This window comes from Mobula birostris, chromosome 25 (genome assembly GCF_030028105.1).
Source record: "Mobula birostris isolate sMobBir1 chromosome 25, sMobBir1.hap1, whole genome shotgun sequence".
NCBI lineage: Eukaryota > Metazoa > Chordata > Chondrichthyes > Myliobatiformes > Myliobatidae > Mobula > Mobula birostris.
The window spans coordinates 5,528,452-5,551,048 of record NC_092394.1 but is presented as its reverse complement, the minus strand read 5'-3'; the positions used below and the strand labels follow the sequence as shown (position 1 = coordinate 5,551,048).

Here is a 22,597-nt window from a genome sequence, read left to right as displayed (position 1 = left end):
TAGTAAATACTGTAGGTGACTTTAGCAGAAGTGCGGTCTCACCTTAATCTGGAAGCATTCCCCACTAGTGGGTGTGTGTGTGTGTGTGTGTGTGTGTGTGTGTGTGTGTGTGTTTAGATTACCATGCAGTTTTACCAACTCAGCCTAGACTGGAAACCGAACACAACAGTTGCCAACTTCTAACATCTCAACAACTTACCACCCACATTACAAGGATAGAAGAGTTAACATTTGATAAGACTCACTTGTCTCTCTCATGTGAAGATTAAAGGTCCCAACATATCATTCAAAGGGCAGAGGACTTCTCAGTGACTTGAATGTCTAAACAGATTATCTAATCTTTTTCAAAATAAGGTTTGTAGGAACTTGCTGCTCATAAATTGGCTGCCACATTTCCTACACTTTAACAATGACCATACTTCAAATTTACCACATCAAATTGTTTTGGAACATCCTGAGGTAGAGAGCTTCAACCTCTTCCTTTGCTTTAAAACAGTACAGGAGAAGGAAATATTTCCATATTATTGTTCTCACTAGAAAGAGACGATGTTGTTAGAAGCAACAGAGCACTCTGAAGCAACTGTACCACACTGGATATTAACAGTTCTTGTCCAAAAACAATGTGACAAGTTATGATTAAATGCATCTCAATGCCTCCCCCTGCAGGTTCAGTCCTGCAATATCATAGTAAAGTTTTTCTTTTAAGCCTTACTTAAAAAAAAGTCTAACTAACTGTTGTAAGCCATTATCTTGTAATTGTTACAAGTTCAAAACATATTATTTACAATGACTAAAAAGAGTAACTGTAGACAGCTAATAAAGTTCACTAAAATCCAAAATGGTCAGAAACAAAGACATTTATAAAAATCATTAGAAAACCAAATACACATAACACATGTGTGCCAATTTCACCACTTTGAAAAAGAAGTTCCAAATTCCCACACTGGTTTAAAGAGAAATCAATTCATGTACAAAGAGAATTAATCCCATAACTGCTTCTATGTCTTTGGGATAATAAACTTGCCAGATAAAAGTCTTCATCAGTAATATCTGTAGCGAGACTGATCTGTAACAGCAGTCAGGAAGGCTAACTATGATCCAAGTCTGAATCGTTCAGGTATATTTGATATTTATTAAACAGAGCCTTTCCAGAAAGGCAGTCCTTCAATAAGATTTCACAGTTACCTTAAGAACGATGCATTTGAAGTACATATTGCTCTGCTCCACCATTGAATGCACAAAATCTGAAACAGTCTGTTTGTTTGTGCTACTCTTCACAATTCTTCACCAACTTATTCTTCTGAATTCCCCTTTTCCCTCCCTCAGAAAGCCTTTCATGCTCTCTGCATCATTTCCGAATTTATTTTGATATAGCAAAACGTTTTATTCAAAATAGAAATATGATTATAAGGATAAACAGTGCAATGCATTTTCATTCTTTACATTCCAAGTCAATGCTTTCCAAACTGTTCGATTACATTCCTGCATATCAATAGCACTGCTGTCACCCCTGGAGTGATACACTACTACGGTAACTGAGGGGCTTCCTCACTCAGCCCAGCCAACACCACCACTCCCCCACACCCCAGTAGCAAAAGAACCTTATTCCAAGGTCCTTCACCACCGAGTCCTTGCGGTGGCTACATTTTATAATTTAGTTCAGCAAAGCAAATGTTTCATTCTTAGATTACACATTCTGCATTTCTGTTGGACTGGTCACTAACGAATCAAACCACAATACAGTCAATGCACACATGAAAGATCTCATAGCTTGCATATTTCTGGAATACATTTAAGGATAAAGCATGTGTAACAGAAAACTACTATACTTTGAACTTGTAATGGATGACAAACATGTGTGAAAGAAGTTAGAGTAACTCTAGTTAGAACTGGCTCGGAAGATGCTGTGTGACATGGAACCTGATGATGATCCAATCGTGTGGTTGAAGTTGGTGAGTCAGCGGATGGGTGCATTGACACAGATGCTCAAGTTTTCAAAGATTTCAAAACCTTCTTAAATGCATTCATGTGCATGCCAAACATCAGAAGAAAAGCACAGAAATGGTGATCTGCATCATCTAAGCAATGCTCTCCAAATTTCAAGGAACCAAGCAATTTCTTTCTGCCCTTACTGAACCAGCTGGCTGATGAGTGGCAACATGCACAAAATACTGGAGGAACTCAGCAGGTCAGACAGCAACTTTGGAGAGGAATAAGCTGTTGATGGTTCAGGCTGAGACCTGATGAAGAGACTTGGCCCGAAATGTCGACTGTTTATTCCTCCCCATAAATGCTGCCTGACCTGCTGAGTTCCTCCAGCATTTTGTGTATGTTATTCTGGATTTCCAGCATCTGCAGAATCTCTTGTGTTTAAGCTGAGTGACAAGAATGTTTCATTTTGCACTTTCTTCAGTAGTCGCGCAAGACCTAGACAATGTCTGACTCTGGACAAGACCAGAGGTATGAAAGCTTGTTTCTTTACGCCAGTGGCTGTAGTGTGCTTGCTACTCTTCGCAAGCAACAAATTTAAAACATTATTATGAGCAAGACAAATATACAGCAAAGCAATCCACAAGTACTGAGCAACTCAATCCATGATCAGATAACTGGTTCCTCAATAGCTTTTCATTATGTTAAAAGAATAAAGATTAGTTTAGCTTTAAAGATCAGCTGTATCTTTACTTGTCACTTGAAACATCAAAGCATACAAAGGAATATGTCATTTTTGTCAATGGCCAACTGTCCAAGGATTGTGCTGGGGGCAGTTCACAAGTGTCACTGCGCTTCTGGTGCCAATATAGCATGCCCATACCATACCAACCTTAATCCACCCATCTTTGGAATGTGGAAACAAACAGAGCACCTGGAGGAAACCATGCAGTCACGGGGAGAACATACAAACTACTTATAGACAACAGTGGAAATTGAACCCCGAACAGCATCTGCTGGCACTGTAAAGTGATTGTGCTAACCACTATGTTATCGTGCCAGCAAGCAGCAAGTTTTTTCACCTTGACATGCATGTCACTGTAAATTCATGTCACCATCAGAATTTGCCATTTTGCATCACTAGACCCCTTGACATATGGTATGAATGAAATGCGTAGTTTGTGTCAACGATCAACTGTCCGAGGACATGAAGGAGGCAGCTGACAAGTGTTGCCATGCTTCTGACACCAATGTAGCATACTCACAACTTACTAACCTTAACCTACACATCTATGGAATGTGGGAGGAAACTGGAGCATTCAGAGGAAACCCACGTGGTCATAATGAGGACGTACGAGCTGTTTACAGACAGTGGCAGTGAACTCTGATTGCAATCACTGACACTGAAAAGCATTACGCTAAGTGCTACACAACTGCGCTGCTAAATGATTGTGTGCGACCACTTGAGTTGAGTACGATGTTCTTCTAAGTAGACGTGTTTATTGGTGGGTCCTCAGGGATCGTAAAGGCCAATCCGGGATCCACATATTCTGGTGCAATGTTGGCAAGAGTAAGTAGTACTGTGGTCAGTGGTTGGGTCTTTTGGTTGTTCAGTCTCTCCTTTCGCAGCTGCCGCTTGTTCTCTGCAGCACAGCGGATGTCACTCTCATGTAGCACAGCTGAACGTTAACACAACTCCACTAAATACCTCTAAAATTTAACGTTTTACTTTAGTTCATTTCTGTGAAATATTTAAACGTTATGACTGGTATACTATGGTTATCCGTATCATCAACTCAGAGACAATCTTACGTCCGGGGTGCCTAGGCGCGACTCGAGTAGCAGCAGTACTCTCAATGGATACGATTAAATATTCCCGTTTCAGCCTGATACAGCTAAAAAGCACAACTGCTTCCAAGGTCAGTACAGTCAACAAAGATGTCTTAATGCGTTTAAATGAACTATCACTGCTTAAAACCGATAGAAACAACTCTGATTGTGGTCAGAAGTGCCCACGGAGGACACCTCAGAGGAAGCGTGGGTGTAGATCAGGGTTACAAGTGTGTTTAAGAAACGGGGTTTTAAATTCCCTATACCGACTATCTTGCTGGCGAACGTACACTCTCTGGTGAATAAAATCAATAATCTCAGAGCTAGGGTGCTGAATCAGAAGGACATTAGGACCATGTGTGTCCTTTGTTTCACGGAATCCTGGTTAACCCCTTTCGTACCGGATGCAGCAATCCAGATCGTCAGGTTTACTATACACCACCAGGACAGATTTATAGAGCTTCTCAAAAGCAGAGGTAGAGGAGTATACCTCATGATCAACTCTTCTTGGTGCACAAATATATCAGTGCTGTCCCAATTCTGCTCACCAGACCTGGAATATCTAGCAGTGAAGTGCCGTCCGTTTTACCTACCACAGGAGTTCTCTGGGGTCATTTTGGTAGCAGTTTACATTCCACCTTAGGCCAATGTCAAGCAGGCTTTAGATGATCTGAGCAATGGGATCAACACACACGAAACAGCACAACCTAATGCCTTCACCATCGTTTTGGAAGATTTTAACCAGGCCAGTCTGAAAAAATTCACTAAGCAACTACCATCAACAGATCACTTGCAATACCAGGGGAAACAACTCACTGGACCATTGCTACACCACCATTAAGAATGGTTACCGTGCTATTCCACACCCTCATTTCAGGAAGTCTGATCACCTAGCTGTACTTCTACTCCCTCAGTATAGGCAGAGACTGAAGACTGCAGCACCAGCAGTGAGGATCAAGAAGGAATGGACAAGGGAAGCACAGGAGCACCTATAGGGCTGCTTTGAATCGGTGGACTGGACTGTATTCAGGGATCCATCTTTGAACCTGGATGAGTATGCTGCAGCTGTTACCGACTTCATTAAAACCTGTGTGGATGAGTGTGTGCCCACAAAAACTTGCTATACATTCCCAAACCGAAAGCCGTGGATGAACCAGGAGGTACTTCGTCTGCTGAAGACTAGATCTGTGGCATTCAAGTTTGGCAACCCAGGCCTGTACCAGAAAACCTGGTATAATTTGTGGAGGGCTATTTCAAGGGCGAAGAGACAATTTCAAATGAGGTCTGAGGCGACATCAGATGCACGGTAACTCTGGCAGGGTCTGCAAGATATTACTTCCTACAAAGCGAAACCCAATAGTATGAATGGCAGCAATGCTTCACTACCAGATGAACTCAATGCCTTCTATGCCCGCTTTGAAAGGGAGAACACAACTACAGCTGTGAAGATCTCTGCTGCACCTGATGATCCTGTGATCTCTGTCTCAGAGGCCGATGTTAGGCTGTCTTTAAAGAGAGTGAACCCTCACAAGGTGGAGGTTTCTGATGGAGTACCTGGTAAGGCTCTGAAAACCTGTGCCAACCAACTAGTGGGAGTATTCAAGGACATTTTCAACCTCTCACTGCAATGGGCAGAAGTTCCCACTTACTTCAAAAATGCAAAAATTATACCAGTGCCTTAACGACTATCGCCCGGTAGCACTCACATGGACAGCGATGAAATGCTTTTAGAGGTTGGTCATGACTAGACTGAACACCTGCCTCAGCAAGGACCTGGACCCATTGCAATTTGCCTATCATCACAACAGGTCAACGGCAGACACAGTCTCGATGGCTTTCCATATGGCTTTAGACCACCTAGACAACACAAACACTGATGTCAGGATGCTGTTCATCGACTATAGCTCAGCATTTAATACCATCATTCCCACAATCCTGATTGAGAAGTTGCAGAACCTGGGCCTCCGTACCTCCCTCTGCAATTGGATCCTCGACTTCCTAACTGGAAGACCACAATCTGTGCCAATTGGTGATAACATATCCTCCTCACTAATGATCAATGCTTGTGCACCTCAGGCGTGTGTGCTTAGCCCACTGCTCTACTCTCTATATACATGACTGTGTGGCTAAGCATAGCTCAAATACCATCTATAAATTTGCTGACGAGACAACCACTGTTAGTAGAATCTCAGGTGGTGACGAGAGGGCGTACAGGAGTGAGATATGCCAACTAGTGGAGTGGTGCCACAGCAACAACCTGGCACTCAACGTCAGTAAGACGAAAGAGCTGATTGTGGACTTCATGAAGGGTAAGACGAAGGAATACATACCAATCCTCATACAGGAATCAGAAGTGGAGAGAGTGAGCAGTTTCAAGTTCCTGGGTGTCAAGATCTCTGAGGACCTAACCTGGTCCCAACATATCGATGCAGCTATAAAGAAGGCAAGACAGTGACTATACTTCATTAGGAGTTTGAAGAGATTTGGTATGTCAACAAAAACACTCAAGAACTTCTAGAGTTGTACCATGGAGAGCATTCTGACAGGCTGCATCATTGTCTGGTACGGAGAGGCTACTGCACAGGACCGAGAGAAGCTGCACAAGGTTGTAAATCTAATCAGCTCCATCTTAGGCACTAGCCTACAAAGTACCCAGGACATCTTCAGGGAGCGGTGTCTCAGAAAGGCAGCGTCCATTATTAAGGACCTCCAGCACCCAGGGCATGCCCTTTTCTCACTGTTACCATCCGGTAGGAGGTACAGAAGCCTGAAGGCGCACACTCAGCGATTCAGGAACAGCTTCTTCTCCTCTGCCATCCGATTCTTAAATGGACATTGAATCTTTGGACATGACCTCACTTTTTTTTATAAATATACAGTATTTCCGTTTTTGCATTTGTTTTAATCTATTCAATATACATAATTGATTTTCTTGTTTATTTATTTTTTTTCTCTCTGCTAGATTATGTATTGTCTTGAACTGCTGCTGCTAAGTTAACAAATTTCACATCACATGCCAGTGATAATAAACCCGATTCTGATTCTGATTCTAATGTTTTGTGAAGAGTTCACCCTTAATGAAATGCACAAGTAAAATACCTGAATATTACATTCTCCTTGTAACACAGGTGTGTCTTAGGTCTCAGAGATACACCTCTAACTATAGAAAGATATATGAATGAAGTCTGATTTAGTAACTCCCAAAATGCTGTTTTGACATTATAACTGACAGGATGACCTGTGTCAAAAGTATTTTTTTTAATTTGACACTCACTGTAAAACTTCATTGATGATCCTATTTGACAATGAGAAGAAACAGAAAACACAAATTCTTAGGGTATTTAAACTAATGTTAAAAAACAACTTTTTCAGCCAGAACTTATTGTTCTACATTTCAGTTTAATCCTGGATGCGAGTGCTTGCTTGAACAGCCTTGCATTTTGAAACTTATTCAATGTGAAAGGAGCCCTTGCTTGACTGATCAATGTATAGTCACACTGAAGAGTCCTCTATTCACAGAAAACAATAGCTGATGATGCTGTCACTATTGGTGGGGATGAGCGAAACAGGTCCAACTCACAGCACCTCTGCCTGCAGGCACGGTTAGTTATCACAGAAATAACACAATAATCAGGGCCATATTTTGTTCCAACTCTGCTGGGGAAGTGATATTGGCACAGAGTGCAGCTATAAATGGGGAAAGTAATGAAATACTGGCCTTCAATTTCACACACATACACACACACACACACATCTTTAAGTTTGCTGACGACACCACTGCCATTGGCTGAATCAAAGGTGGTGACGAATCAGTTTATGGGGGGGAAGATAGAAAACCTAGCTGAATGGTGCCACAACAACCTCTCACTCAATGTCAAGAAGAGCAAGGCGCTGATTGTTGACTGCAGGATGAGGAAACCGGAGACCCAGTCCATGAGCCAGTCCTCTATGAGTGATCAAAGGTGGAAACAGGGGCATATCTATGGAAAATAGCGCCTATGGCAAGCACTGAAATTGTGCCCCATCCAAACATCTGACACCCATCTTTTAGATAACATCAGCTCTAAAATACAAGTCAAGCTCCTTAATCTTTTGGTTAACAAATTATGGCACTACATGAAAATTATAACAGCACCTTCCTTGCTTTCACTGATGCAAATTGGTCTATGATGTGATCAAGGTCAGTTTTTTCAGTTTCTTCTCTTTCTACACTCAGCAGAGCAAGACCACAAAATCTGCCTTGACCCATGGAGGCTCTCAAATATGAAAATATTAGTTTTAACTTGCTGAATGATCTCTCACGGCCGGCGATGGAAACTGCGATGGTTAGCATTATCTGCATAGCAATGCGAAGATTGGGGAAGACGCTCTCATCTCTGTACTGAACAATAAATTCAAGAAGCTCTTCTGGTCTTGATATTTTCATGTTGACCCGCCTTGGTAACAACATTCTGCAATCCAAAATTTCTTCATAGGGCTGCTGTCCATCAACATCAGAGCTGTACAATTCACCCAAATTTTTGCACTTCTTCTTTAGGTCGTTACTGTTGGTGCCATAACACCGTTCCTTGACATCGAGAATGAACCCAAACTTGGCGTCAGTGTCGTGCAAACGAGCAAACCTTTCGTCCATTTCTCTGTGAAGCTGGTCGAGTGTTCATGATAAGTAGACTCTTTCCATTTCCTCCTTAGCTGTTAACCCAGCGTCTCTCGAGTTCTCATCAGCTATTCATTTCTTTCGTCTCTGACGTCTTTCAACTTCAATATTCCATTCTTGACAGAGACCGACTCCTTCTTCAAGTGACTCACTGACCAACACTTCTCTTTCATCATAAAAATAATATCGGAGGACTTTCAAATCCAGGGCAGCATCGTGGAAGTTCATGCTAGGGTCCTGCAGCCTCTTTTGAATACGGTCAATGCAATTGAGTACTTTGTTCCAAAATCCTAGCAAAGTCAGAAAGTCGTAACTCAACATGTAGTTGTACAGCTGCCTTGCGTCACTTCTTGTTTCACTTGTCTCATTTTCATTGTCTATCATGTCCTGGAGAACATGAAGTATCTTCTCAAGGTACTTGTTGACGGGCTTCACTGCTTCTGTCCTTGCACTCCACCTGGTTTTGGACTCCGACTTAACAACTACAGGCACGGCATTTTTGAGTTTTTCCCAGTGCTGTGTTGAACGAGAGAAAAACATGTAGAGCTTCAATGGTTCCAAAAAATGTGACCATCATTGTATCCTGCTTGGCTGCATGTATACCCACCAAGCTGAGTGAGTGATTGTCGCAATTCACGAACACTGCCAGGTTGTTTTTCTCACTTATTCTTTGATGAACACCACTTCTGTGTCCAGCCATCACAGCAGCGTTGTCATAGCTCCGTGACCGACAATCTTGTAGCTCCATTTCGTCCTTCTCTAGTTGTTTCAAGATGTCTTCAACCAAGCTCTCAGCACCCTTCTGGCTTATCTGGATAAAACCAAGGAAGGACTCTCTAACACAGACTGTTTTCCTCTCAAAATCAGCTTCCACATACCTCACTACTTCTGACATCTGCTCATGGTGTGCCTGATCAGGAGTCGAGTCGAACATGAGACCATAGTACTTGGTTTTACGAATGCTTCTCAGTAAACTCTGACGAACAGCGGATGCCATCATGTGGATGAATTTGTTCTGGACACCCGGTGAAAAATAAGACTATCTCTTCTTTCAGTTAGTCCTGACGAACGGTCTGGGCCAGAAACGTCGACTGTACCTCTTCCTAGAGATGCTGCCTGGCCTGCTGCATTCACCAGCAACTTTGATGTGTGTTGCCACAACCTATTCACTCACTTTCAAGCACTCTTCATCTCATGTTCTCAATCTTTATCGCTTATTTATTTTTTTTTCTCTTTTTTTATTTCAATAGTTTGCTGTCTTTTGCACAGTAGTTTTGTTTGACTGCTCTGTTGGATGTGGTCTTTCATTGATTCTATTATGGTTCTTGGATTTAATGAGTATGCCCACACAAAAGGGAGAATCTCAGGGTAACATACAGTGATATATATGTACTCTTAATATTAAATTTACTTTAAACTCTGAACACCAACCATTTCTAATCCTTCCCACTTCCTCAATGCACTGTTGTAATGAATTGATCTGTATAAACAGAGACAGTATGCAAGACAAGTTTCTCACTGTACCTCGGTACATATGACAGTGATAAACCAACTTACTGATTTATTTTTTCGTTGATTTCTTTCTTTCATAATCTCTAAAAAAATTATTAGAACAATGTACTAATCCAGAAGCTTCAGAAAAAAAATATGCAAGCTTGAGTAGTTCAGGTTCCCCCCCCCTCGAGAATTTTAGACTGTAAGACCTGAAGACATAGGAGCAGAATTAGGCCATTTGGCCCATCGAGTCTGCTCTGCCATTCAATCATGGCTGATCCTTCTTTTCTATCTTGGTGCTAATGCTAATATAAAACATGTCAGACTATTGTCGCCATTTTAGGTTGTGCTCTACGCTTTTCCATGCTTATGTAGGAAATTATTGGATCCTTCGTAGCTCTGTGACTCTGAAATCCAGTGCGGGTTCCTGGGAACAGGTCAGCATGCACTAGATGGACCAACTAGCCTGTTTCTGCACTGCAACTCTGTAACTGAAAATTGCTTGCGAGGAAACAAATATTACAAACAGCTTTAGTATAATTGGGAAACAGCTGACTGAAGGTTACTAGCTAAGTTTAGGCATGTAAGCAACAAAAGTGATTCCACTAATGAATCAGCCGGGTGGAAATAAGAAAAAATGTAAAAGTGTCTATGCTGAAAACCTGCAGAAGATCAATCTAGAAAAAGTGTGCTAATGTTTCAAGTTAGAACCATACGGCCAAGTGTCTACACTCAACACATTAACGTGTATTCATGCAACACTTCGAACGTGTTATATATCTCAAACACATATTTGGGTCCATGAACACTACCTCTCCATTTTGCACTACTTATTGTTTTTAAACATTTCTTTCCTCTCCTTTCTGTATACTTCAGATAAATATTATGTAGAGATTTGTGACAAATATGATTATATGACATATATGTACAGTATCTGAAACGCATCTTATGGAAATGTTTGTTTGATGATGAAATTCAATAAAAAATAAATTACAAAAAAATATGTATCTATAAAATATAAGAAGTAGAGGAAGAGAAAGCTGTACCAGCTTTTAGGTCTCTTCTACCCTTTGGCAAGTACATGCTCGATTTTAACCATTTTCCTGTCCAATCTCTATTTCTGAAATCACCTAAGCTCCAAATATATATTGTTTTCAAACATTGTATATAGTCCATCTTCAAATATCCAGAAGCCCTTTCAAAGATTAATGCTTCCTGAATGAAGAATTTCCATTTGATATATCCTCTATCTGTTTACCTGGAGATCACACGTTCTTCATCACAGACTCTCCAAGCACATAAAACTGCATCATACCCAAACATAGGACCACCCCATTATCCCAGATATCAATTTACTCAACATGCATTGCACTCCCTCCTAAGCAAGTATAAACTTTCCTGAGTAACGTGGACCAATGCTGCAGGGATCCCATCAAAGCTAGTACAGGACCGTAACAACGCTTCCATTCTCCTGCACTCCAACCCTTTACCGTGATGTGCTGATGAAGGGTCTCAGCCTGAAACACTGGCTCTTTTTTTCTTCTCCATAGATCCTAACTGATCTGCTGAATTCCTTCAGCATTTTGTGTGTGTTGCTCTAGATTTTCAGCATCTGCAGAATTTCTCAAGCTTCTCGTTTTCCCTCCTAACTTCTTGCTTCACCTGCAACCTTCCTGTGATCCATGTACAAACACTGAAACACCCAAGTCTGATCAAATATTGGAGACACAAGAGTGAAGATGAAGGGTCTCGACCTGGAATGTCAATTGTCCATTTCCCTCTATGCATGCTGCCTGTCCGCTGAGTTCCTCCAGCAGTTTGTTTTTTGTTCTTTATTTATTTTTCCTTTATTTTCCCCACCAATTTAAATAAACTCAGACGCCACCTCGCTGCACATTTACTCAATCTCTATATGCATTTGCATTCCCTCTTGTGTCTGCCTTACAACATTCCTATCTAGCTATTTGTCATCAGCAAACTTGAATACAATACAATCAATACTTTAGCTAAGTTATTAATGAAGATTGCCAATAACTTAGGCTCAAAGCACTGATTTTTTTTCAATACTTCCCTTGGTACAACAGCAGCAGAACAAAATTACTGATAATCACCAACTGAAAAACAACTTAATGATCCTGCACCAGTTTAAACATGGTTACACGAACACAGAATAGTTCAGCACAGCATGGGCCCTTCAGCCTATGATGTTGTGCTTTCTTTTAACTTACTCTATACTTAACCTAACCCTTCCCTCCTACACAGCACATAGCCCTACATTTTCCTTATATCCGTGTGCCTATCTAAAAGTCTTTTTTAAATGTGCCCGGAATGCACACTTTAAAAAGTAGATTTATTATCTACTAGATAATAGACAAAGAAGATTTATTATCAGAGTATGAGATTCGCCTTCTTGCAGGCAGTCACAAAACAAAGAAACACAATAGAACAGATTTTAAAACCCGCACAACAAAGGCTGTCAAACACCCAATGTGCAAAAAAAGAATAAATTGTGCTAACAATGAAAATATAAACAAATAACACACAGACCCTGAACTGCAAATTGTCCTGAAATTGAGTCCACAGCCACGGAGCCAGTTCAGCACTGAGGCGAGTGAAGCCCATCCAGGAGTCTGTTGGCTGCAGGAGACCCAAGACTCCTGCCCCTCCCACCCAACAGTAGTAGCAAGAAGAGAGAAAGACCGGCCAAATGCAAGCATATGGCGCTAAACAACTGTTTGCTTTCTACTTTCATCCTCGACGATTTTAATCTTGCTCGTCGCTTCAATCAGCATGGAATTATAGAGCCAACCATGGGTTCATCTTCCCCCATCAGGCCTTGACGCAGTGTACACTTCAGCAATGGTTGCCCTGGCTGTACCTGCAATTTTGAGATGTCTCTACCAGGCACCCATCATTTTGTGTGAAAAATCTGCTTCAGGCAACTCCCCTAAACTTTCCTCCACTCACCTTAAACAACTGTCATCTGCTATTGGCCATTGCTGCCCTGGAAAAAAAGTTTTAGCTGGTCCTCTCATAATCTTGTACACCTCTATCAAGTCACCTCTTATACTCCTTCACTCCAAACGGAAAAGCCCTAGCTCACTCAACCTTTACTCATAAGCCCCACCGAACTCGTTTCTGCATACCTCGACACGGTTTTATCACCCCTTGTTCAATCCCTTCCGACCTATGTTCGTGACACTTCTCACGCTCTTAAACTTTTCGATGATTTTAAGTTCCCTGGCCCCCACCGCTTTATTTTCACCATGGATGTCCAGTCCCTATATACTTCCATCCCCCATCAGGAAGGTCTCAAAGCTCTACGCTTCTCTTTGGATTCCAGACCTAATCAGTTCCCCTCTACCACCACTCCGCTCCGTCTAGCGGAATTAGTCCTTACTCTTAATAATTTCTCCTTTGACTCCTCCCACTTCCTCCAAACTAAAAGTGTAGCTATGGGCACCCGTATGGGTCCTAGCTATGCCTGCCTTTTTGTTGGGTTTGTGGAACAATCAATGTTCCGTGCCTATTCTGGTATCTGTCTCCCACTTTTCCTTCGCTACATTAACGACTGCATTGGCGCTGCTTCCTGCACGCATGCAGAACTCATTGACTTTATTAACTTTGCCTCCAACTTTCACCCTGCCCTCAAGTTTACCTGGTCCATTTCCGACACCTCCCTCCCCTTTCTAGATCTTTCTGTCTCTGTCTCTGGAGACAGCTTATCCACTGATGTCTACTATAAGCCTACTGACTCTCACAGCTATCTGAACTATTCCTCTTCTCACCCTGTCTCTTGCAAAAACGCCATCCCCTTCTCGCAATTCCTCCGTCTCCGCCACATCTGCTCTCAGGATGAGGCTTTTCATTTTAGGACGAGAGAGATGTCTTACTTTTTTAAAGAAAGGGGCTTCCCTTCCTCCACTATCAACTCTGCTCTTAAACGCATCTCCCCCATTTCACGTACATCTGCTCTCACTCCATCCTCCCGCCACCCCACTAGGAATAGGGTTCCCCTGGTCCTCACCTACCACCCCACCAGCCTCCGGGTCCAACATATTATTCTCCGTAACTTCCGCCAGCTCCAACGGGATCCCACCACTAAGCACATCTTTCCCTCCCTCCCGCTCTCTGCATTCTGCAGGGATTGCTCCCTACGCAACTCCTTTGTCCATTCGTCCCCCCCCATCCCTCCCCACTGATCTCCCTCCTGGCATTTATCCATGTAAGCGGAACAAGTGCTACACATGCCCTTACACTTCCTCCCTTACCACCATTCAGGGCCCCAAACAGTCCTTCCAGGTGAGGCAACACTTCACCTGTGAGTCGACTGGGGTGATATACTGCGTCCGGTGCTCCTGATGTGGCCTTTTATATATTGGCGAGACCCGACGCAGACTGGGAGACCGCTTTGCTGAACATCTACGCTCTGTCCGCCAGAGAAAGCAGGATCTCCCAGTGACCACACATTTTAATTCCACATCCCATTCCCAATCTGACATGTCTATCCACGGCCTCCTCTACTGTAAAGATGAAGCCACACTCAGGTTGGAGGAACAACACCTTATATTCCATCTGGGTAGCCTCCAACCTGATGGCATGAACATCGACTTCTCTAACTTCCGCTAAGGCCCCACCTCCCCCTCGTACCCCATCTGTTACTTTTTTTTTATGCACACATTCTTTCTCTCACTCTCCTTTTTCTCCCTCTGTCCCTCTGAATATACCCCTTGCCCATCCTCTGGGTCCCCCCCCCCTTGTCTTTCTTCCCGGACCTCCTGTCCCATGATCCTCTCATATCCCTTTTGCCTATCACCTGTCCAGCTCTTGGCTCTATCCCTCCCTCTCCTGTCTTCCCCTATCATTTTGGATACTCCCCCTCCCCCTCCAACTTTCAAATCCCTTACTCACTCTTCCTTCAGTTAGTCCTGACGAAGGGTCTCGGCCTGAAACGTCGACTGCACCTCTTCCTAGAGATGCTGCCTGGCCTGCTGCGTTCACCAGCGACTTTGATGTGTGTTGCTTGAATTTCCAGCATCTGCAGAATTCCTGTTGTTTGCTCATAAGACATGTTCTCTAATCCAGGCAGCATCCTGATAAGTCTCCCCTATGTTTTCCCTAAAGCTTCCACATCCTTCTTATAATGAGGGTTCCACAACTGAACACAATACTTTAAGTAGGGCCTTACCAGTTTTATAGAGTTGCAACACTACCTCACAGCCCTTGAACTCAATTCCTCGACCACTGAAACCATAAATGATACACTCTCTTAACCACCCTATCAACTTGTGCAGCAATTTTGAGGTATCTATGGACTTGGATCCCAAGATCCCTCTGTTCCTCTATCCTGCTAAGAATCCAGCCAATAAGCTTATACTCTGACTTCAGCTCAATCTTCCAATAAGTATCACTTAAATTTTCCAGATTGAACTCTATCTGCCACTTCACTGCCCAGCTTTGCATCCTGTTTAAATTCTATTATAACTGTGACAACCTTCAACACTACCCACAACACCTCCAATCTTCACATAATCTGCAAATTTACTAATCCACCCTCCCATTTCCTCGTCCAAGTCAAGAATGAAAATCACAAAGAACGGGGTCCCAGAACAGATCCATGTGGAACCTCTAGTCACGGACCTCCAGGGAGAATATGCTCCATCTACTACCACCCTCTGTCTTCTGTGGGCAAACAAATTCTGAGTCTATGCAGCCAACTATCCATGAGCCCCATTCCTCATGACATTTTGGTTGAGTTTACCACGAGGAACCTTGACAAAGGCCTTACTAAAATCCATATACGCCACATCCACTGCTCTACTTTCATCAAATTGTCATATCACTTCCTTGAAAAAGTTAATCAGGCTCATGAGGCACAACCTGCCCCTCACAAAACCATGCTGCCTATCCCTAATAAGACTACACTTCTCTAAATGATCATCAGTCCTGTCCATAAAAATCCTAATAGCTTGCCCACCATTTTTAATAGCTTTTATAGTAATATTTAACCATTTTAAAGTGCCCTTAATTTATTTTTAAAATTGTAAATGATTTTTGGAACTCTGAACCATTTCAAAAGCTTGACAGCTATAATGGGCTACAGGCTGGAGAGTGGCCTTTTCAGCTGTTCCATGGGCCTGGCTTTTTCTTGCCCTTGTGAGATGATTAAGATTATAAAATTTCACTCTTTGGACCAGGGATATTATCAGCCAACAACTTCAGTCTCGTGAGTGTGAACCAAGTATATATCAATTAGTGATCTCAACAGTCTATTCCACAGTCTGCCCCATATTGCAAAACCTGGGACAGTTAACCACATTATGGAACTACAGAGCTTATAACTATCATCTGAGCCTCACAGATTTAAAAAATTTCTCTTGGGTAATTAATACTACCATAAGCCGTATGAGATGGTTTTAACTTCATTCTCGATCTTTACTGTGTTAGCATTGACTGTTAACCACCAGCATGTAACATAGATCCTGGCCCTGATTACATCCAAAGATGAAATGTAGGCATTTTAAGATCACTGAGGAATACTTTTAACTGTCTATTATACCTTAAACAACACATTAGCCAGGAGTCAATTACAGCACTACATTATTCCAAGTTAGTCCAGCATCTGTTTCAGTAACAAGCTGCAGGACCATGCAGCATGCTGCAGTTCATGTCCTGGTTACTCATCATTTTATACAATCTGAGGTGGTCTATGCTGGTCATGAACAGCTGTGTTCATCGTGGAACAAATCTTCAACAGGTGGGCCCAGCAATACTGAGAAACAATACAAATCTGATATCTGAGAGCAAAAAGGTTGTAACACTGGAAGCCAGGAAATACAGGCAAACTTTCTGCACCTTGTGACAAAAGACGTGTAATTCACGGGAGCTTAATTTTCAAAGAAACTGCAGGACTGCGTAATTTTTCATCCTTAAAGAATGATATATGAATTCTGTGGTTACTAATTCCCAATTATTAACACCTGAAAATTAACTTATAACAAGTCTTCATTCTATTTTCAGTATTCTTCCACCTCAATATTTCCACCTTACAACATCAAGGATCAACTTTATCAAACATCAGAGTCAGGTTTAATATCATTGGCATATGTTGCAAAATTTGTTGTTTCGTGACAGCAGTACATTTGCAATGCATAATAATAAAAACTATAAATAATAACAAATATATATTTAACATTAAATTAAATAGTGCAAAATGAGCAAAAAAGAAATACGTATTGAGGTGGTGCACATGGGCTATTTGTCCATCTAGAACTTCAAAGTTCAAGGCTCAAAGTAAGCTTATATCAAAGCACATAGATTCAGTTTCTAACTTTATTCACCATATACACTTGCATGTAATAGGAACTTTCTATGGTGTGTTGGTGCGACATACAATAAAAAACAACATTCAGTAATGATAAAGAATAAGAAATTATTTTTTAAAATAAAATTAGAGGTTAAATTACGGATAAGAAATAAAATGTGCAAAAATTCCATCTGTAGTCAGTGGTAATGGTATACTGTATCTCAATGCTGGATTCAAGATTCAAGTTTATTTTCCCATATACTGTACATCACAATATACAGTAAAATATGTTGTTTGTGTTCACAACCTAGGGATGTGCTGGAAGCAACCAACAAGTGCCGCCACACATTCCAGTGCCAATATAGCATGCCCACAATGCTTGACAGAATAATACAGAACACAATAAGTAACAAAAAACAATAGCTAAAAATCAGCCCCTTTGCTTCCTCCCACCCACACATATCCACAGCCCTTCAATCCCAGGACAGGCCTCTACTCTCCAGCCTCCAGTGGACATAGACTTCTGAATAGCACTTCTGTGGATTCTCAAAATTTAAACAGGTCAACAGCTCCCAAAAGATGCAAAAAATCACTTTGGTGAGAATGGATCTCAGGAATTTGGCTGCTAGCTTTAACCCTCAGAAGTCACGAACAGAGTCACTGAACATGGTTTGCAAGAGAAAAACTTGGGAGACCCCAGTTCTAAAATAATAAAGTAAAGCTATTCTGATTAAAGAAAATGGCAATAAATCTAGATAATTATTCAACATTAACCCAAAACGTTATTTCTCTTCTTTATAGATGCTACCTCATGTGCTGAGAATTCCTATCACTTTGCTTCAGATTTCCAATAGAACATGGTATTCAGTATCTCTTACGTTCATGGTCTTCTACTACTGAAGCCCATCCACTTCAAGGTTTGACGGGTTGTGCATTCAGAGATGGTCTTCAGTACATTACTGCTGTAACCCATGGTTATTTGAGTTACTCTTGCCTTCCTGTCAACCTGAACCTGTCTGGCCATTCTCCTGACCTGTCTCATTAACAGGGCATTTTCGTCCACAGAACTTCCCCCTAACCGGATGTTTTTTTTGTCAGTTTTTCACATAATTCTCTGTAAACTCTACAGACAGTTGTGCATGAAACTCCCAGGAGACCAGTAATTTCTGAGATAGTCAAACCACCCCATCTGGCACCAACAGTCATTCCGTAGTTAAAATCACTTAGATCACATTCTTCCCCATTCCGATGCTGGGGAATGTATACATAATGAGAGGGCCAGCCTTATTTTCTTCTTTGCACAAATTCCAGGTGCTGAATGACTTGTTTGAGGCTTGGTGATAAATCTGTGCATAAGACACAGTTTGACCAGATCAGTTCGGATACTGTTATGTCAACCTGCAGAATTAAATTAGCAAAGTGCTAATTACTTCTTATTTTTGATTGCAAAATTCTACATAGTTATGATCAATTCATCATAGTTGGTTCAACACACAACGTGCAGGAGGAACTAAGCAGGTCAGCCAGCATCTATGGAAAGGAAACTCCGCCCAACATCTCGGACCGAAATGTCGGCCCTTTATTCCTTTCCATGGACCATGTCTGCATGCTTTTATGCATTGAGTTGCTGCCACATGATTGATTAGTTGATTAGATATTTGTATTCATAAGCATGTGCACAGGTGTACCTAATAAAGTGGCCACTGAGTGTATATTAGGCAAGTTTGTAGAAACCATAACACTGAGCCAAGAGGAGAGGAATAATCAGCAGCAAAGTGAAGCTAAAGTTGAAATAGGCAATCCTTATTACATACAGCAAAAATGGCTGACGTGAAACATTAAAAAGGATACATTTTAATTCATCAAGAATATTACAGAACTGCAAAGATAGGAACACCAGAAGTTCTGCAGATGCTGGAAACTGAAGACACGATGAAGGGCTTTGGCCTGAAACATCAACTGTTTATTCATTTCCAGGCTACCTGACCTGCTGAGTTCCTCCAGCATTTTGCATGTGCAAAGTTAAGATATATTTTAGATAGCCAAGAACATTTATTCAGAAATTGACATATCCGCCAGGCAGTGTTTTACCAACTTTGGGGTAAGGCATGCGAGAAGTTTAAGTGTTTTAGAGCCTCAAGTAAGTTTTTGTTCAATCTTGTAATTTGTTAAGAGGTACATGCAATGAATGAAGCAATTTCAAAACAATAAATTTCTTCTTTAATCATCATTCTTGTGAACTGACACAAACTGCCTTGGGTTTTCCGACATTCTTCAGTGCAATTATTGCAATGTCACTATTTTCTGTTTGAAAGCTGTCAGCTTCAAAGTGCCTGAACAGTAATATTCCTATTCACAAGCAAGGATGTTACAATTTGATAGTCTGTTATTTAATGGCAGCAGAGCTGGAGGGGGTAGACTCCGTAACACAGTCTCACATTACTGATGGTTTATATCTACCACTCAAGCTTTGCTTTCATGGCTTTTAATACCATCAGCAACCTCTCAGTTGTATTACAGCAATGTAGCACACTGCAAACCAAGCTTTTAATTTTATGTCAGAGCATGTTACTCCCTTTTTTCCACTCCTTAAGCAACATAATTTGTACCACGATTTAAAAATAAGTAAATCTCACTACTACTTGAAAGCCCAAACCTCTTAAATTTTATTTGGTCAGTGAAGAGCCTTGAATAACCTCAGTCTCTTCAGAGTTGCTTGGAAGCCCTGGGCAGTTTCACAGAAATTTGCCAGTGATTTTCATATATTAGTTTCAGGCTATTACCCTATGTGCTTTTTGACTTCTTGTAGCTAGAGGTGGAAGGAATCATAAAGTCATAGAAACAGACCCCTCAGCCCATTTAGTCTGTGCCAAACTGTTATTCTGCCTAGTCCTATCAACCCACACCTGGACCACTGCCCTCCAAACCTCTCCCATTCATGTACTTATCCAAACTTCTCTAAATGTTGCAATCAAACCCACATCCACCATTTCTGCTGACAGCTCTTTCCACACTCTCACTACCCTCAGAGTGATCAAGTTCCCCCTCAGGTCACCCTTAACCCATGACCTTTTATTCTAGTCTCACCCAACCCCAGTGAAAAAAGCCTGCTTGCATTTACCCTATCTATACCCCTTCACAATTTTGTATACCTCTATCAAATCTCCCCTCATTTTCCTACACTCCAGGGAATAAAGTCCTAACCTATTCAATGCTTCCCAATAACTCATGTCCTCATATGTTGCTTGTATAGTTTTTCTGCCCTCGTTCAATCTTATTGATAAATTTTCTGTAAGTGGGTGATCAGAACTGCACAGAATACTCCAACATTTTATATAACTTCAACATAACATTCCAACTCCTCTACTCAACACTCCGATTTATGAAAACATAAAAACATAGAAAATAGGTGCAGGAGTAGGCCATTCAGCCCTTCGAGCCTGCACCAGCATTCAGTATGATTATGGCTGATCATCCAACTCAGAACCCTGAACCTGCCTTCTCTCCATACCCCCTGATCCCTTTAGCCACAAGGGCCATATCGAACTCCTTCTCAAATATAGCCAATGAACTGGCCTCAACTGTTTCCTGTGGCAGAAAATTCCACAGATTCACCACTCTCTGTGTGAAGAAGTTTTTCCTAATCTCGGTCCTAAAAGGCTTCCCCTTTATCCTCAAACTGTGACCCCTCGTTCTGGACTTCCCCAACATCGGGAACAATCTTTCTGCATCTAGCCTGTCCAATCCCTTTAGGATTTTATATGTTTCAATAAGATCCCTCCTCAATCTTCTAAATTCCAACGAGTATAAGCCTAGTTGATCCAGTCTTTCATCATATGAAAGTCCTGCCATCCCAGGAATCAATCTGGTGAACCTTCTTTGTACTCCCTCTATGGCAAGAATGTCTTTCCTCAGATTAGGGGACCAAAACTGCACACAATGAAGGTCAATGTGCCAAAAGCTCTCTTTATGACCCAATCTACCTGTGATGCCACTTTCAAGGAATGACGGATCTGTATTCCCAGATCTCTTTGTTCTACTGCACTCCTCGTTGCCCTACTGTTTACTATATGAGTGGTCTATCAGTCAGCTCATTGACTGGACAGAAATGGAACGATTGATCCAAATGTCTTTACGCAACTTTACTGCATCTACAGGGTAGATTTCAGTATTCAGGGTGAACAGTTGGATCCTGGGGAATGTTGTAGAACAGAAGGACCTGGGAGCGCAATTAAATGGTTTCCTGAAAGTGGTGTCAATGTAGACAGGGTGGTGAAGAAGGTGTTTGGTTCATTGGCTTTATCAGTATTTGGAAGTGGGAGTTGGTATGCTATGTTGCTGTTGTACAAGATCTGGTGAGACCACACCTAAACCACTGCATATAATTTTGGCTATTCTATTGCAGGGAAGTATGCATTAACCTGTAAAGAATGCAAAGAAGATATATGAGTATGTTCCCAAGACAAGACCTCAGATATAGGGAGAGTTGGGCAGGCTTAGGCTTTGGTCTACAGAACATAGAAGAATGGGGGGGGGGGGGTGACCTTATAAAGTTGCATACAATCATTAGGAATATAGGTAGAACGCACACAGGGAAAGGGAATCAAAAACTAAAGGGCATAGGTTTAAGGTGAAAGGGGAAATACTTAAAGGGATCTAAGAAGACATTTCTGCACGCAGAGGTGGTGCATATATAGAATAAGTTGCATGAGGAAATAGCTAAAGGCAGGTACAATAACAATGTTTAAAAGCTATATGGCCAGGCAAATGGATCGCAAAGGCTTAAAGGTAAACAGTAAACAGGTCTAACACAGGCAAATGGGACTAGCTTATATATGCATCTTGATCACCATGGACTAGTTGGACCCGTATCCATACCATATTACTCTGTAACTCTATTTAACCCTCTTCAAGTGGTTGTGATCATAGCTTCAGTAAACATGGTAAGATGGTCACAGATATTTAAGAAATAAAACAATAAAACACACTAGGTGATTACATGTTTACTCGTTGAACCACAATGAACTATAAACACAAGAGTTTCTGCAGATACTGGAAATCCAGAGTTAAGACACATAAAATGCTGGAGGAACACGGCAGGTCAGGCAGCATCCGTGGATAGAAATAAAGGGTCGACATTTTGGTCCAAACGTTGAGCCAAGATTCCTTTCCATAGATGCTGGCTGACCTGCTTAGTTCCTCCTGCACGTTGTGTGTTGAACCAACTATGATGAATTAAACCTAACTACGGAGAATTTTGCAATCAAAAATAAGAAGTAATTAGCACTTTGCTAAATTAATTCTGCAGGTTGATATAACAGTACCCGAACTGATCTGGACAAACTGTGTGTTATGCACAGATTTATCACCAAGCCACAAAC

General features: G+C 41.6%; 1 protein-coding gene across 3 annotated transcripts in view; it reads right to left on the bottom strand.

The window, feature by feature from the left end:
- Positions 1–22,597, bottom strand: part of bcas3 (BCAS3 microtubule associated cell migration factor) — a 975,956-nt gene that overhangs the window by 707,973 nt on the left and 245,386 nt on the right. The window lies entirely within an intron of this gene.